The 17,494-nt window shown below is 25.0% G+C and overlaps 1 protein-coding gene across 5 annotated transcripts in view; it reads left to right on the forward strand.

Annotated features, from left to right (window-relative positions):
• drpr (multiple EGF like domains draper) overlaps nt 1-17,494 on the forward strand; it is a 117,535-nt gene that overhangs the window by 28,460 nt on the left and 71,581 nt on the right. For 4 of the 5 annotated variants that reach the window (XM_075306554.1, XM_075306555.1, XM_075306557.1 and 1 more), the window contains exon 3: nt 3,650-3,676. The exons of the other annotated variant lie outside the window; for it this stretch is intronic. The gene's annotated coding sequence lies outside the window, so the exon portion shown is untranslated. The remainder of the gene's footprint in view (nt 1-3,649; nt 3,677-17,494) is intronic. 5 annotated transcript variants of the gene reach the window in all.

The raw sequence follows: 17,494 nt of genomic DNA on the forward strand, positions 1-17,494 counted from the left end.
TATAGAAATACAATTTTGACAAAATTTTCTATAGAAATAAAATTTTGACAAAATTTTCTATAGAAATAAAATTTTGACAAAATTTCCTACAGAAAAAAATTTTTTTGACAAAATTTTATATAGAAATAACATTTTGACAAAAGTTTCTATAGAAATAAAATTTTTAGAAAATTTTTTAATAGAAATAAAATTTTGACAAAATTTTCTATAGAAATAAAATTTTGAGAAAATTTTTTAATAGAAATAAAATTTTGACAAAATTTTCTATAGAAATAAAATTTTGACAAAATTTTCTATAGAAATACAATTTTGACAAAATTTTCTATTTAAATAAAATTTTGAAAAAATTTTCTATAGAAATACAATTTTGACAAAATTTTCTACAGAAATAAAATTTTGACAAAATTTTCTATAGAAATTAAATTTTGACAAAATTTTCTATAGAAATAATATTTTGACAAAATTTTGTATAGGAATAAAATTTTGTCAAAATTTTCTATAGAAATAACATTTTGACAAAATTTTCTATAGAAATAAAATTTTGACAAAATTTTCTATAGTAATAAAATTTTGACAAAACTTCTATAGAAATAACATTTTGAAAAAATTTTCGATAGAAATAAATTTTTGACAAAATTTTCTATAGAAATACATTTTTGACAAAATTTTCTATACTCGTATAGCAAATTTTCTCCAAATTTTATTTCTATAGAAAATTTTGTTAAAATTGTATTTCTATAGAAAATGTTGTCAAAATTTTATTTTTATAGAAAATTTTATCCAAGGTTTGTTTATTTCTATAGAAAATGTTGTCAAAATGTTATTTCTATTTAAATTTTTTTTCAAAATTTTATTTAAATAGAAAATTTTGTCAAAATTGTATTTCTATAGAAAATTTTGTCAAAAATTTTATGTCTTTAAAAAATTTTCTTAAAATTTTATTTCAAAATTTATATTATAAAACTTTGACAAAATTTTCTATAGAAATAAATTTTTGACAAAATTTCCTACAGAAAAAAAATTTTGACAAAATTTTCTATAGAAATAACATTTTGACAAAATTTGTAATTAGAAATAAAATTTTGACAAAATTTTCTATAGAAATAAAATTTTGAGAAAATTTTTTAATAGAAATAAAATTTTGACAAAATTTTCTATAGAAATAAAATTTTGAGAAAATTTTTTAAAGAAATAAAATTTTTGACAAAATTTTCTATAGAAATACAATTTTGAAAAAATTTTCTATTTAAATAAAATTTTGAAAAACATTTCTATAGAAATAAACCTTGGATAAAATTTTCTATAGAAATAAAATTTTGACAAAATATTCTATAAAAATAAACATTGGATAAAATTTTCTATAGGAATAAACTAGAAATAAGATTTTGACAAAATTTTCTATAGAAATAAAATTTTGACAAAATTTTCTAAAGAAATAAAATTTTGACAAAATTTTCTATAGAAATATAATTTTGGCAAAATTTTCTATAGAAATAAAATTTTGACAAAATTTCCTACAGAAATAAAATTTTTACAAAATTTTCTATAGGAATACAATTTTGATAAAATTTTCTATAGAAATGAAATTTTGACAAATTTTGCCAAAAAAAAAATTTTTGACAAAATTTTCTATAGAAATAAAATGTTGACAAAATTTTCTATAGGAATAAAATTTTGACAAAATTTTCTATAGAAATAAAATTTTGACAAAATTTTATATAGGAATAAAATTTTGTCAAAATTTTCTATAGAAATAAAATTTTGACAAAATTTTCTATAGAAATAAAATTTTGACAAAATTTTCTATAGAAATAAAATTTTGACAAAATTTTCTATAGAAATACAATTTTGACAAAATTTTTTATAGAAATAAAATTTTGAAAAAATTTTCTATAGAAATAAAATTGTGACATTTTCTATAGAAATAAACTTTGGATAAAATTTTGTATAGAAATAAAATTTTGACAAAATTTTCTATAGAAATAAAATTTTGACAAAATTTTCTATAGGAATAAAATTTTGACAAAATTTTCTATAGAAATAAAATTTTGACAAAATTTTCTATAGAAATAAAATTTCGACAAAATTTTCTATAGAAATAAAATTTTGACAAAATTTTCTATAGAAATAAAATTTTGACAAAATTTTCTATAGAAATAAAATGTTGACAAAATTTTCTATAGAAATAAAATTTTGAAAAAATTTTCTATAGAAATAAAATTTTGACAAAATTATCGATAGAAAAACATTTTGACAACATTAATGATAGAAATAACATTTTGAAAAAATTTTCGATAAAAATAAATTTTTGACAAAATTTTCTATACTCGTATAGCAAATTTTCTCCAAAATTTATTTCTATAGAAAATTTTGTTAAAATTGTATTTCTATAGAAAATTTTGTTAAAATTGTATTTCTATAGAAAATTTTGTCAAAATTTTATTTCTATAGAAAATGTTGTTAAAATTTGATGTCTCTAGAAAATTTTGTCAAAATGTTATCTCTATAAAAAATTTTTCAAAATTATATGTCTTTGAAATTTTTGTCAAAATATTATTTCTGTAGAAAAGTTGTGAAGTACCACTTAGTTGGAGAGAAATATTTTGCAAAATCAACCAAAATATTAATATAGAACCTATAAATAATAAAATTTATCTACCTACAAATAATGTTTTTGCAATAAAAATAAATTATATTTATCGTTAGTTTAACTACGGACTTTTTTTTAAAGATTTTCATTTGTTTTTTAACAAATGATTGCAATCCATGTTAAGTGTATTTCCCTTCAATTTGATTCTTAATTTTTAAAACCTTGGTTCTATTGTAATTTCATATACAATTAAGTAATCCATATTCTTGAGTATCCATATTATGGATTCTAATAATAATATCTAATTCATCATCAATATCATCTTCTTTAGAAGGATAGTTTGTTGTCATTATAGGGAATCGAATTGCAAAAGTAAACATAGTGCAAGGTTAAAAGTATTAAAATATATATTTTTTTTGTAGTTTATTTATTTACTCATAAAAAGTCTTATTTTTATTCATTTCAAAATGCCATAAAAAACATAATACATACAATAATATCGCTCTATCGTTTGGACGCACGGATTTTTTTTACAGATAACTAAAGATCGGGCTAAGAAAAATTAAAAACGCGACGTATTAGTTTGTGGTTCTAAAAAAGGACACATCTCAATATGATCTACGTTAGTTTTACTTTTTTTTCAATTAAAGTCTTAATTGAGTTTTAAAAAATATTCAATTAAAAATTTAATGGATTCAATAAATTTTTTAATTAACAAAAATTTATAATGTCAAATAATTTTTAAATTGATACTATCATTACTGTGATTGAAGACATTTCAATTAAAAATTCATTGGATCAATTAATTTCGTGATTGAAAATATATTCAATTAAAAATTTAATGGGTTCAACAAATTTTTTAATTAAAAAAAATTAATATTATCCTTGTTACTATCATTTCTGTGATTGCAGACATTTCAATAAAAAAATTAATTGGATCAATTAGTTTCGTGATTGAAGACAGAAAAACATTTTTTTTGTGTGTGTGTATAAACTAAAATTTAAAAACATATTTTTATTTATTAAAAAATCGATAATGTTAATGTTATTTCTTTTCAGAATTTATATTTCATGTGCCAAATTTGGGTATGTTTTATATATTTTGTTTTTTAAATATGGAACTCATAACTAAAGAAGTAACATATATAATATATATATATAAAAATGTTCAAAGCCGATTACCAACAACGATCGGTAATTATTTTAACCCGTATTTTCATGAAGCTCCGTTAGTGCTACGACTCCCATAAATATGTTCCCCTTTATGTTCTTAAATATGAAAATGCAGTTTATCACCCAACCCAATACCATTGATACGCCACAAACAATGTTTACTAATTCAGTAGGGGTGGTTCAGGGTATGATATAGTCGGCCCCGCCCGACTTTCTGCTTTACTCACTTGTTTTAATTTACAATTAATTATTCGAGTTTTATGGACATAGAAGATTAAGGAACTTGAGTAACACTCGAGCTTAAAATCTACCAAAATTTGGAGAAAATTTTACCAAAGAAAAAATTTTATTTTGGAAACTATTATTTTATTTCTATAGAAAATTTTTTCAAAATTTTATTTCTATAGAAAATTTTTTCAAAATTTTATTTCAATAGAAAATTTTCTCAAAATTTTATTTCTATAGAAAATGTTCTCAAAATTTTATTTCTATAGAAAAATAGAAAATGTTCTCAAAATTTTATTTCTATAGAAAATGGGAAATGGGAAACGATCTTTGTTTGTCTAAAATTTCGTTTGGGAGGAAAGAATTATTTTTTTGTTTATAAATAAGTTTTTCGACTAACCTTTATCTCGTAGTAAGATACTTTTCTGCTTTTGCTTGTCATAACAAAAATCCATTTTTTGCCCCCAGTATTATTGAAAACTTTGGTAAATATTATAGTAATTAATGTTCATGGAAGGCGTAACATTTTACTAAATATTAACTCATAGTTCCGATATGATTAAAATGTTTTAAATATTAACGCCAAGTCACAATGAGTCATACGCGACAAGAAGTCTTTAGTTCGACACGCCATTTGATTACATATACAAATCAAAGTTCATTGTCTGCATCCCCAACCGATAAAGCACATGCTATCTTGGAAAATAGTATCTATTAAAAATTTAACAAAAAATCAACATTTTTAATTTGACCTTGACATTTCTGGTTTAACAATTTCGTTACACCACTAATGACATGGAGAGTTGAAAATTGTGATTATTTTTTACTATGCAATTATAACAATTTTAATAACAAAGTTTAAATATATGAACAACAATGGGAGAGAAGAATTGTATGATAAAAATATGACTTAAAAAAATATAGATTGATATGTCACACATGGAATCTCTGGACTATAAAAATTATTTAAACCTATTATTTAGGAAAATCTGTTTTTGCAATAAAAAAAAAACTGTACATGAATAAAAACACGCCATTATTAATAAATGATAGTTGTAATTGTTATTATTGAAGCCATAATTTTCACTTTATATTAACTGTAACAATATGGATTTTTTTCGTGATTCTATTGCCCACACTCAACAAAGAAAATTCATAATTGATAGAATATAAATTTTTCGTTTTAAATAAGAAAATCAATATGTTAAAATATTTAAGGATTTCTATAGAATTTTCTTTAGAAATAAAATTTTAACAAAATTTTCTATAGAAAAAACATTTTGACAAAATTTTCTATAAGAAATAAAATTTTGACAAAATTTTTTATAGAAATAACATTTTGACAAAATTTTCTGTAGAAATAAAAAATTTTGACTAAATTTTCTACAGAAATAAAATTTTCATAAAATTTTGGCAAAATTTTCTATGGAAATAAAATTTTGACAAAATTTTCCATAGAAATAAAATTTTGACAAAATTTTCTATAGAAATAAAATTTTGACAAAATTTTCTATAGAAATAAAATTTTGACAAAATTTTCTATAGAAATAAAATTTTGACAAAATTTTGTATTGTAAAAAAAATGTTTACAAAATTTTTTTATAGAAATAAAATTTTGACAAAATTTTCCATAGCAATAAAATTTTTACAAAATTTTCTATAGAAATAAAATTTTGACAAAATATTCTATAGAAATAAAATTTTGACATTTTCTATGGAAATAAAATTTTGACAAAATTTTCTATGGACATAATATTTTGACAAAATTTTCTATAGAAATAAAATTTTGACAAAATTTTCTATAAGAAATAAAATTTTGACAAAATTTTATATAGAAATAAAATTTTGACAAAATTTTCTATAGAAATAAAGTTTTGACAAAATTTTTCATAGAAATAAAATTTTGACAAAATTTTCCATAGAAATAAAATTTTGACAAAATGTTCTATAGAAATAAAAGTTTGACAAAATGTTCTATAGAAATAAAAGTTTGACAAAATTTTCTATCGAAATAAAATTTTGACAAAATTTTTCATAGAAATAAAATTTTGACAAAATTTTCCATAGAAATAAAATTTTGACAAAATTTTATATAGAAATAAAATTTTGACAAAATTTTCTATAGAAATAAAGTTTTGACAAAATTTTTCATAGAAATAAAATTTTGACAAAATTTTCCATAGAAATAAAATTTTGACAAAATTTTCTATAGAAATAAAAGTTTGACAAAATTTTCTATTGAAATAAAATTTTGACAAAATTTTCTATAGAAATAAAATTTTGACAAAATTTTCTATATAAATAAAATTTTGACAAAATTTTTTATAGAAATAAAATTTTGACAAAATTTTCTATAGAAATAAAATTTTGACAAATTTTTCTATAGAAATAAAATTTTGACAAAAATTTCTATAGAAATAAAATTTTGACAAAATATTCTATAGAAATAAAATTTTGACATTTTCTATGGAAATAAAATTTTGACAAAATTTTCTATGGACATAATATTTTGACAAAATTTTCTATAGAAATAAAATGTTGACAAAATTTTCTATAAGAAATAAAATTTATTATTATTATTAGTTTATTTAAAATCATAATAAATTATGAAAATAAATACAAAAAGATGAAGGTACTACTAACAACTAAGGTTTTCGACCTAAATTTATGTTAACATATTGATATGTAATTAAATAAGATGCCATATATTACAATGTGTTAAAATTTTGTGAACATTTTGGATATTAACTGGTGTTGTTGTCTTTAGAAGATCAGGGAGGCATTGTGAGCCAAAAATTGTAAGTTGAGCTTCGATTATCTTGGTACAACTGAAAACGATGTGTTTAATGTCCACTTGCTGCAAGCCGCACGCAGGACACAATTCCGCAGGTTTACTATTGAAGATATGTTGGTGGGTTAGCGAGGTGTGGCCAAGTCGAAGACGTATGAATTTTTTAATCCATAATCTAGATACTGAATTAGGGAAAATTGGTGTAGTTTTATATGTGTTAAATTGTTTGTAGTAGTGTTCGTAGTCATCCCATTCTAAGTTTTCTTGTTGCTTTAGGTATTCGTAGGCAAGTCTTTTCAAGTCATTCCGGTTGGGTACAATATATCGCAAGATAGGTGCATAGGGAGCCACCGTGGTGCAATGGTTAGCATGCCCGCCTTGCATACACAAGGTCGTGGGTTCGATTCCTGCTACGACCGAACACCAAAAAGTTTTTCAGCGGTGGATTATCTCACCTCAGTAATGCTGGTGACATTTCTGAGGGTTTCAAAGCTTCTCTAAGTGGTTTCACTGCAATGTGGAACGCCGTTCGGACTCGGCTATAAAAAGGAGGTCCCTTGTCATTGAGCTTAACATGGAATCGGGCAGCACTCAGTGATAAGTGAGAAGTTCACCACTGTGGTATCACAATGGACTGAATAGTCTAAGTGAGCCTGATACATCGGGCTGCCACATAACCTAACCTAACCTAAGATAGGTGCATTTGAGGCAAATTTTGCTGCTTCGTCCGCTAATGTATTTCCTAAGATACCCGCGTGTCCCGGGATCCACATTATTTTAAATTTTGTATGGTATTTAATTAATATGTCCCTTATTTTTGATACTATGACACTGCGATTGTTAATGTTTTGAATTGCCTTGATCGCTGATTGCGAATCTGAACATAATATAAATTTTCCACGTACGTTTTTGTATTTGTTGAGTGTCCAATATATAGCGGCTGATTCGGCGGTGAAGATTGACGTATTTTCATCCAGGATAGCCATGAAATCTGTTTGAAGTTTATGGTTAATCACTGCACAAGCAGTTGCAGTTTGTGTTTTAGAGCCATCTGTGAACAATAAGTTTCATTTTTTATTTGTAAAGGAAGAAGAAATTTCTTAGAATAAGGAGCAGAATTCCACAAGAGGTGTGTGTTTTTTCCCCAAGTCGATAAGGTTTACAACGAAAACCTTTTTGTTTAAATTCCATGGTGGTTCAGTGGGGAAATAAGCTTTATGTGGTTTGGGATCTATGCCCAATTTTGTAGCTAGCTTCATGGCTAGTAATAAGGAGGATGGTCGTTTTAGGGTAGTTAAAGTTTGTATAGATGATATACGTTTAATAAGATGTGCTTCTGAGGGAAACTTGATTTGGGTGATTAAGTTAACTAAAAGTCTGTTGAAATAAATTTTTGACAAAATTTCCTACAGAAAAAAAATTTTTGACAAAATTTTCTATAGAAATAACATTTTGACAAAATTTTTAATTAGAAATAAAATTTTGACAAAATTTTCTATAGAAATAAAATTTTGACAAAATTTTCTATAGAAATAAAATTTTGACAAAATTTTCTATAGAAATAAAATTTTGACAATATTTTCTATAAGAAATAAAATTTTGACAAAATTTTCCATAGAAATAAAATTTTGACAAAATGTTCTATAGAAATAAAAGTTTGACAAAATTTTCTATCGAAATAAAATTTTGACAAAATTTTTCATAGAAATAAAATTTTGACAAAATTTTCCATAAAAATAAAATTTTGACAAAATTTTATATAGAAATAAAATTTTGACAAAATTTTCTATGGAAATAATATTTTGACAAAATTTTCTATAGAAATAAAATTTTGACAAAATTTTGTATAGAAATAAAATTTTGACAAAATTTTCTATAGAAATAAAATTTTGACAAAATTTTCTATGGAAATAATATTTTGACAAAATTTTCTATAGAAATAAAATTTAGGCAAAATTTTCTATAGAAATAAAATTTTGACAAAATTTTCTATAGAAATAAAATTTTGACAAAATTTTCTATTGAAATAAAATTTTGACAAAATTTTCTATAGAAATAAAATTTTGTCACATTTTCTATTGAAATAAAATTTTGATAAAATTTTCGTTAGCAATATTTTGCAAAATAAGACTATTGTTTTGTAATATTTCCTCCAATTTCTGGTAGATTATTTTCAGCTCTGGTGGAATGTCTTTAGCGCTATACGTAAGTTCGCACTATATATAAGTTCAAGACAGACAGAAGAGTAAAATTTAATAATGAAAGGTGTAAAATTCACTTATTTTAGAAATATATGAAATAATTTTTTAGCATTTCGAATTTAGTAACATTGTGTACTTCATTTTGAGTTCATGTCGTTATGGTAAGCAAACAATAATTAAATTTAGGAAATTTTTCTCACATTGGAAAAATTTAACCGAAATCTACTAATTCTAATTAACTAAAGCAAAGTTACATCGGCTATAGATATTTCCGTTGACAATTTCCGTTTGCATTTCCAGGTAGTTTGATTATACTTGAGTTGTCCCCCGTCCTTCCCTATTCAATGACCGAACACTGTCAGCAAGACACCAACTGAGCATGTGGAATGCAAGTGTGGGGTATACACTCGTACTACATGAGTTCATAATTGAAAGCATTCATTTATCATATGACCACCACTACCGGTACTCCATATAGAACTATACACTATAAAAGTTTACATGGACAGACCATTACCATACACGATGCTGCTGGCCAATTTTCATTTCGTTTTTCGAGTGATGACTAGCTAATGATAACAAAAAAACAATTTTTTTTAATAAAATCTAAGAAAAATCTGATGATACACATACTCGTTTTCGCATACACACCCACATCCAGAATGGGAAGCAGGGTGAAAGATCGCGTAGTTGATGTAGCCGACAGAGAATGAAGCCGCCGAGTCGCGCCGCCGATTTTAGCCGTCGCCGACCCGTTTTTAGCAGTCGACGCCGCCGCCGAATATGTCGACTCATCTCGACTCAAATTTAGCCGCCAATTAATCTAAAATATTGATTTATATCAGAAAAATTTAATAATATTTGTTATAGTTTTTGCCAAAATTTTGAACTTTCCACTTTTAATCAATTAGTATCAAGTTGCTATAATAGTTTTACAAAAATTTAGCTCAAAAAATTTTAATGAAATGTAAAATTGATTGTAAGATTGGTTGTACAACTAATCACATTACAATTGGGAAAACTTCAAATTGATTTTATAATAGATAATTTTGCTCCGCCGAACAGACAATTTTTTATCGGCTTAGCCGTCAAGCCGCCGCCGCCGGAGGCAAAAATTTAGTGTTAGCCGCCGCCGACAAAAATGGGTCGGCTTCATTCTCTGGTAGCCGATTGTCTTGATAGTTGGGCTAACCGTTACAAAACGAAGAAAACAAAAATAATTCTTTACTGCGAAACGAAATTTAAGAACAATAAAATTTTTTTTTATTTGCGAAAGAAACAACTTGTAAAAGGTGATTCTTTTGAGGTTAGGATTTTCATGCATTAGTATTTGACAGATCACGTGGGATTTCAGACATGGTGTCAAAGAGAAAGATGCTCAGTATGCTTTGACATTTCATCATGAATAGCCGAACGATCTGCCACAACGTCGAATTTTCAGTGAATGGGCCCTAGAAAAGTTGGCAGAAAATCCGCTTTTTTATCGACAAATTTTGTTCAGCGATGAGGCTCATTTCTGGTTGAATGGCTACGTAAATAAGCAAAATTGCCGCATTTGGAGTGAAGAGCAACCAGAAGCCGTTCAAGAACTGCCCATGCATCCCGAAAAATGCACTGTTTGGTGTGGTTTGTACGCTGGTGGAATCATTGGACCGTATTTTTTCAAAGATGCTGTTGGACGCAACGTTACGGTGAATGGCGATCACTATCGTTCGATGCTAACAAACTTTTTGTTGCCAAAAATGGAAGAACTGAACTTGGTTGACATGTGGCTTCAACAAGATGGCGCTACATGCCACACAGCTCGCGATTCTATGGCCATTTTGAGGGAAAACTTCGGAGAACAATTCATCTCAAGAAATGGACCGGTAAGTTGGCCACCAAGATCATGCGATTTGACGCCTTTAGACTATTTTTTGTGGGGCTACGTCAAGTCTAAAGTCTACAGAAATAAGCCAGCAACTATTCCAGCTTTGGAAGACAACATTTCCGAAGAAATTCGGGCTATTCCGGCCGAAATGCTCGAAAAAGTTGCCCAAAATTGGACTTTCCGAATGGACCACCTAAGACGCAGCCGCGGTCAACATTTAAATGAAATTATCTTCAAAAAGTAAATGTCATGGACCAATCTAACGTTTCAAATAAAGAACCGATGAGATTTTGCAAATTTTATGCGTTTTATTTTTAAAAAAAAGTTATCAAGCTCTTAACAAATCACCCTATAACAACAAAAGAAATTTATCGAAAATTTCCTTTCCCAAAATATTTCTATAGAAAATTTTGTCAAAATTTTATTTCTATAGAAAATTTTGTCAAAATTTTAATTCTATAGAAAATTTTGTCAAAATTTTATTTCTATAGAAAATTTTGTGAAAATTTTATTTCTATAGAAAATTTTGTCAAAATTGTATTTCGATAGAATATTTTATTTCTATAGAAAATTTTGTGAAAATCTTATTTCTATAGAAAATTTTCTCAAAATTTTATTTCTATAGAAAATTTTGTCAAAATCTTATTTCTATAGAAAATTTTGTCAAAATTGTATTTCGATAGAAAATATTGTCAAAATTTTGTTTCTATAGAAAATTTTGTCAAAATTTTATTTCTTTAGAATATTTTGTCAAAATTTTATTTCTAAAGCATATTTTGGGAAAATTTTATTTCTATAGAAAATTTTGTCAAAATTTTATTTATTTAGAAAATTTTGTCAACATTTTATTTCTATAGAAAATGTTGTCAAAATCTTATTTCTATAGAAAATTTTCTCAAAATTTTATTTCTATAGAAGATTTTATCAAAATTTTATTTCTATAGAAAATTTTGTAAAAATTGTATTTCTATAGAAAACTTTGTCAAAATTTTATTTCTATAGAAAATTTTGTCAAAATTTTATTTCTTTAGCAAATTTTGTGATAACTTTATTTCTATAGCAAATTTTGTCTAAATCTTATTTCTATAGAAAGTTTTGTCAAAATTGTATTTCGATAGAAAATATTGTCAAAATTTCATTCCTATAGAAAAATTTCTCAAAATATAATTTCTTTAGAAAATGTTGTCAAAAATGTATTTCGATAGAAAATATTGTCAAAATTTTATTTAAATAAAATTGAGTTATCTCTCCCAGCCAGATCTATACTAAAGGGTGTGGAAAGGTTCATTCGTCCGAACCGAAACATGTACAGTCCAGGCGTGTATAGATTTGTATCTGGCGTTTTCTTTTCAATGGCTCTATTAACCATGTTCCTTAATCTATATCTGTCCATAAAGCTCGAAAAATAATTGTACAATTAGATATAATGCATTTGGACGTCAATTGCCTGTTTCGGTATCAGGCTAACATGAAATATAAAAATGTTATTTCTTTAGAAAATTTGCTAAAATCGTATTTCTATAGAAAATTTTGTCAAAATTGTATTTCGATAGAAAATATTGTCAAAATTTTATTCCTATAGCAATTTTCTCAAAATATTATTTCTATAGAAAATTTTGTCAAAATTTTATTTCTTTAGAATATTTTGTCAAAATTTTATTTCTATCGCAAAATTTGCGAAAATTTTATTTCTATAGAAAATTTTGTCAAAATTGTATTTCGATATAAAATATTGTCAACATTTTATTTCTATAGAAAATTTTGTCAAAATTTTATTTCTATATAAATTGAGTCAAAATTATATTTCTATAGAAAATTTTGTTAAAATGTTAGTTCTTTAGAAAATTTTGTTAAAATCTTATTTCTATAGAAAATTTTGTCAAAATTGTATTACGATAGAAAATATTGTCAAAATTTTATTTCTATAGAAAACTTTGTCAAAATTTTATTTCTTTATAATATTTTGTCAAAATTTTATTTCTATAGCAAATTTTGCAAGAATTTTATTTCTATAGAAATTTTTGTGAAAACTTTATTTCTATAGAAAATTTTGTGAAAATTTTATTTTTATAGAAAATTTTGTCAACATTTTATTTCTATAGAAAACTTTGTCAAAATTTTATTTCTTTATAATATTTTGTCAAAATTTTATTTCTATAGCAAATTTTGCGAAAATTTTATTTCTATAGAAATTTTTGTGAAAATTTTATTTCTATAGAAAATTTTGTCAACATTTTATTTCTATAGAAAATATTGTCAAAATTTTGTTTCTATAGAAAATTTTGTTTATAGAAAATTTTGTTAAAATGTTATTTCTTTAGAAAATTTGTCAAAATCTTATTTCTATAGAAAATTTTGTCAAAATTGTATTACGATAGAAAATATTGTCAAAATTTTATTTCTATAGAAAACTTTGTCAAAATTTTATTTCTTTATAATATTTTGTCAAAATTTTATTTCTATAGCAAATTTTGCGAAAATTTTATTTCTATAGAAATTTCTGTGAAAACTTTATTTCTATAGAAAATTTTGTGAAAATTTTATTTTTATAGAAAATTGTGTCAACATTTTATTTCTATAGAAAATTTTGTCAAAATTTTATTTCTTTAGAATATTTTGCCAAAATTTTATTTCTATAGAACATTTTGCGAAAATTTTATTTCTATAGAAAATTTTGTGAAAATTTTATTTCTATAGAAAATTTTGTCAACATTTTATTTCTATAGAAAATTTTGTCAAAATTTTATTTCTTTATAATATTTTGTCAAAATTTTATTTCTATACAAAATTTTGTGAAAATTTTATTTCTATAGAAAATATTGTCAAAATGTTATTTCTTTAGAGTATTTTGTCAAAATTTTATTTCTATAGCAAATTTTGGGAAAATTTTATTTCTATAAAAAAATTTGTGAACATTTTATTTCTATAGAAAATTTTGTGAAAATTTTATTTCTATAGAAAATTTTGTCAAAATTTTATTTCTATAGAAAATTTTGCGAAAAGTTTATTTCTATAGAAAATTTTGTGAAAATTTTATTTCTATAGAAAATTTTGTCAAAATTTTATTTCTATAGAAAATATTGTCAAAATGTTATTTCTTTAGAGTATTTTGTCAAAATTTTATTTCTATAGCAAATTTTGGGAAAATTTTATTTCTATAAAAAATTTTGTGAACATTTTATTTCTATAGAAAATTTTGTGAAAATTTTATTTCTATAGAAAATTTTGTCAAAATTTTATTTCTATAGAAAATTTTGTCAAAATTGTATTTCCATAGAAAATATTGTCAAAATTTTATTTCTATAGAAAATTTTGTCAAAATTTTCTTTGTATAGAAAATTTTGTCAAAATTTTATTTCTATATTTGTTATTTCTTTATAAAATTTTGTCAAAATGTTATTTCTATATTTGTTATTTCTTTATGAAATTTTTTATCAAAATTTTATTTCTATAGAATATTTTTTCAAAATTTTATTTCTATTGACCATTTTAATCATACAGTAGCAGTTCATTCTGACTCTTATAATTCAATTTTAAAGGTATTATAATATCTTGACCAGTGGCTATATATACCTACTCTCATTTCTACTTTGCCATATATAAATTGAATTTATGTCCGTCCCAATTTAAAGCAGACAATGAGTGAATGCGTTACTGTTTTTGTCGTTATTGTTTTTTTTTTTTTTTTTGTGAAGAGCGGATTTTATTAATCATGCTGTAAATGCAAATAAACATACACAACCATTTTTCCACTTTAGTCTTTCCCATATATTCTTTATATATTGAGTGTGTTTGTTGTAGTTGTATTTTTTGATAAATGAAAAAATACTGCTGTGTAAGTAAATTTCTAACTTCTTAAGTTACATTTAAATAGTCATTTCAAATTTAATTATGATAATTACTATGGCCGAATATTCTTCTATATGTTGCATATGTTGCATATAAGGACAGTTCTCAAAAATTCGCAGCGGCTAAGAAATTACATTGAAATATTTTTCTTTCTTTTTTTATGGTCTTATCATTTCGATTTTGTAATTATGTTCAACTGTGCATATGCGTTTCTTTTTGTTTCTGTTGAAATTAAATTGCTATACATCGCAAATGAAATTAAATATATTTAAATTTGTTTAATGATTGTTGCATAAAATTTCCGGAACGGGCAAGGTACACGCAGAGAAGGAACATGATGGCTGTGATCACATTTGAAAGTCAGAGTGAATGTAAAGAGAACCTCTAATAATTAGCGCCACCTATTGTTGAGTAGGTGAACTTAAATGAATACCGCATAAATAAGGTGGTTTCGTTTGCCAAGCCGATACATCGATATATTTGATCCAGCTATCAGCGTTGCCACAATGAATTTTTATTTTGGACCAACATTTTTCAAAAATTGGATCAAAATTCGTACCAGCGGACGACCACTTTTCCATATTAAATTAATATCATTTAAAATTTTTCCAAAATTTTACTTCGATACAAAATATTGACAAATTTTTATTTCTATAGAAAACTTTGTCAAAATTTTATTTCTATAGAAAACTTTGTCAAAATTTTATTTCTATAGAAAATGTAGTCAAAATTTGATTTCTATAGAAAATTTTGACAAAAATTTTGGCCCGATCGGACCAAAATGGCAACCCTGCCAGCTATGTTCAAAATTTTGATTCTGTTTTCAAAACCACTGTCTTAAAGTCTCTATGGGGACGATTGTCTCCTTATTCGACTTGATATTTGAACTTTTTTTTATAGTTTGCAAGTAAGAAAAAAAAGGACGGAGTCAAATCAGAAGAATACGGTGGTTGAGCTAGAAGTCCTTAGTTCAGTTCAACCGTGAAAAGACGGATGGAGTTAGCCTTAAACTTATTTGCCCAGTAGAATTATTTTATCTTCATGATTCAGCATTGAAATGACAGACCTTTTGATTGTTGTGAGTTACACCTTTCGAGTCCCATAAAACGGTAGCTATTCCCTTTTCCCGAGAGGATGACACAGTCTTCGCCGTTTTTGTAGTACATTCGCTGAAGTTCACTTCCACGATTTCCACGGTGTCTTGGTCTGTGGTAAGTCACAGCCACAAAATGAGCGCTTTACTTTACTGAAGCCCGAAACGAATGACCGACCGGTGGAAAGTCATACTCATGCATGCTCACACACGAACAAAGTTTAAACCCTCACGCTCATGCCCGATTCACTACAACTTTCGTGACTCACGACAATTCTCATGATTCACAAAATATTTTGTGATACACAATTTTTGTAATAGACAAAATTTTTTGTGAATCACGAGAATTGTCGTGAATCACAAAAGTTGTAGTGAATCGGGCATGAGCGTGAGGTTTTAAACTTTGTTCGTGTGTGAGCATACATGAGTATTACTTTCCACCGGTCGGTCATTCGATTCGGGCTTCAGTAAAGTAAAGCGCTCATTTTGTGGCTGTGATACATATGACTTACCACAGACCAAGGCACCGTGGAAATCGTGGAAGTGAACTTCAGCGAATGTACTACAAAAAAAATGCGAAGACTGCGTTTAAACTTTGTTCGTGTGTGAGCAGGCATGAGTATGACTTTCCATTTCGTAATTGTGAGTGAGTGCAAATTTCAACCCACTTGCAGGGTTGCCAATAAAATTTTTGTGATACACAAAAATTCCTGTGACACGACGAGTATTTGTTCGTGTGTTAGATTTTTTCCATATGCCTGTATATATTATCATGAGTGTGTATTTTATCGTGCATGTGAATTTTTTCGTTAGCGTGGAATTTGATCGTAGACGTAAATTTTTATCGTTGGTGTGAATTTAATCAGGGACGGGGTTTTTTATTATCCTGAGCGTGATTTTTAAGTATTTTTATTCACGCATATTCAAAAACAAATTTTAATTTTCACTCACGCTCATGCACGACGCATGTTTGTTTAGTCCCATTCACGCAAGATTTAGTTTAAATTTCATTCACGATCACGTGACTTATGCGTGTCGCGTGTACAACTCTAGTAAGTACACACTGATGCTTATGCGGAAAACTTAATTAAAGCGAGAGAAGTAGTGCGACAACTGTCTAACCGATCGGTTTCTCTAAGGATTTGACAAAAATTGTGGGTTCAAAACCCCGTGTTTAATTTAAATTTATTTCTGCTAAGTAAGCAGCTTAAAGTAAAAAAATAAAATTAAACATTTTTAAAAATTATATTAAAGAAAATATTATTATAATTACAAACAAAAAAATATATAAAAAAAAATAAATTAATAAAATCTATTTTTTATATAATTTTTTTTTTAATTTTAATATTTTTTTTATTGCTTTAATTATTGTGTATTCTTTTTTGTTTCAAATTCTGTTAGTCAGTTATTAATACTATTTACGTTGCTTTTTTTCTATTTTTAAGCTCGTGTACATTTTTTTTTATAATTTGTGATTGTTGTTATATTTTTGTAGATTTGGAATCCGTATATGGCTTTGCGGCATTGATTCGTGAAGAAAGAATAAATAAAATAAAATAAAATAATATAAAATAAAATAAAATATATAAAAGTAAGTATACAATAATATTTCTTAAGATAGGTATAATATAAAATAAAATATATAGAAATAAGTATACAATAATATTTCTTAAGATAGGTACCTAATTCGATTTCCGCGTAA

This window comes from Haematobia irritans, chromosome 4, assembly GCF_050003625.1.
Source record: "Haematobia irritans isolate KBUSLIRL chromosome 4, ASM5000362v1, whole genome shotgun sequence".
Classification (NCBI taxonomy): Eukaryota; Metazoa; Arthropoda; class Insecta; order Diptera; family Muscidae; genus Haematobia; species Haematobia irritans.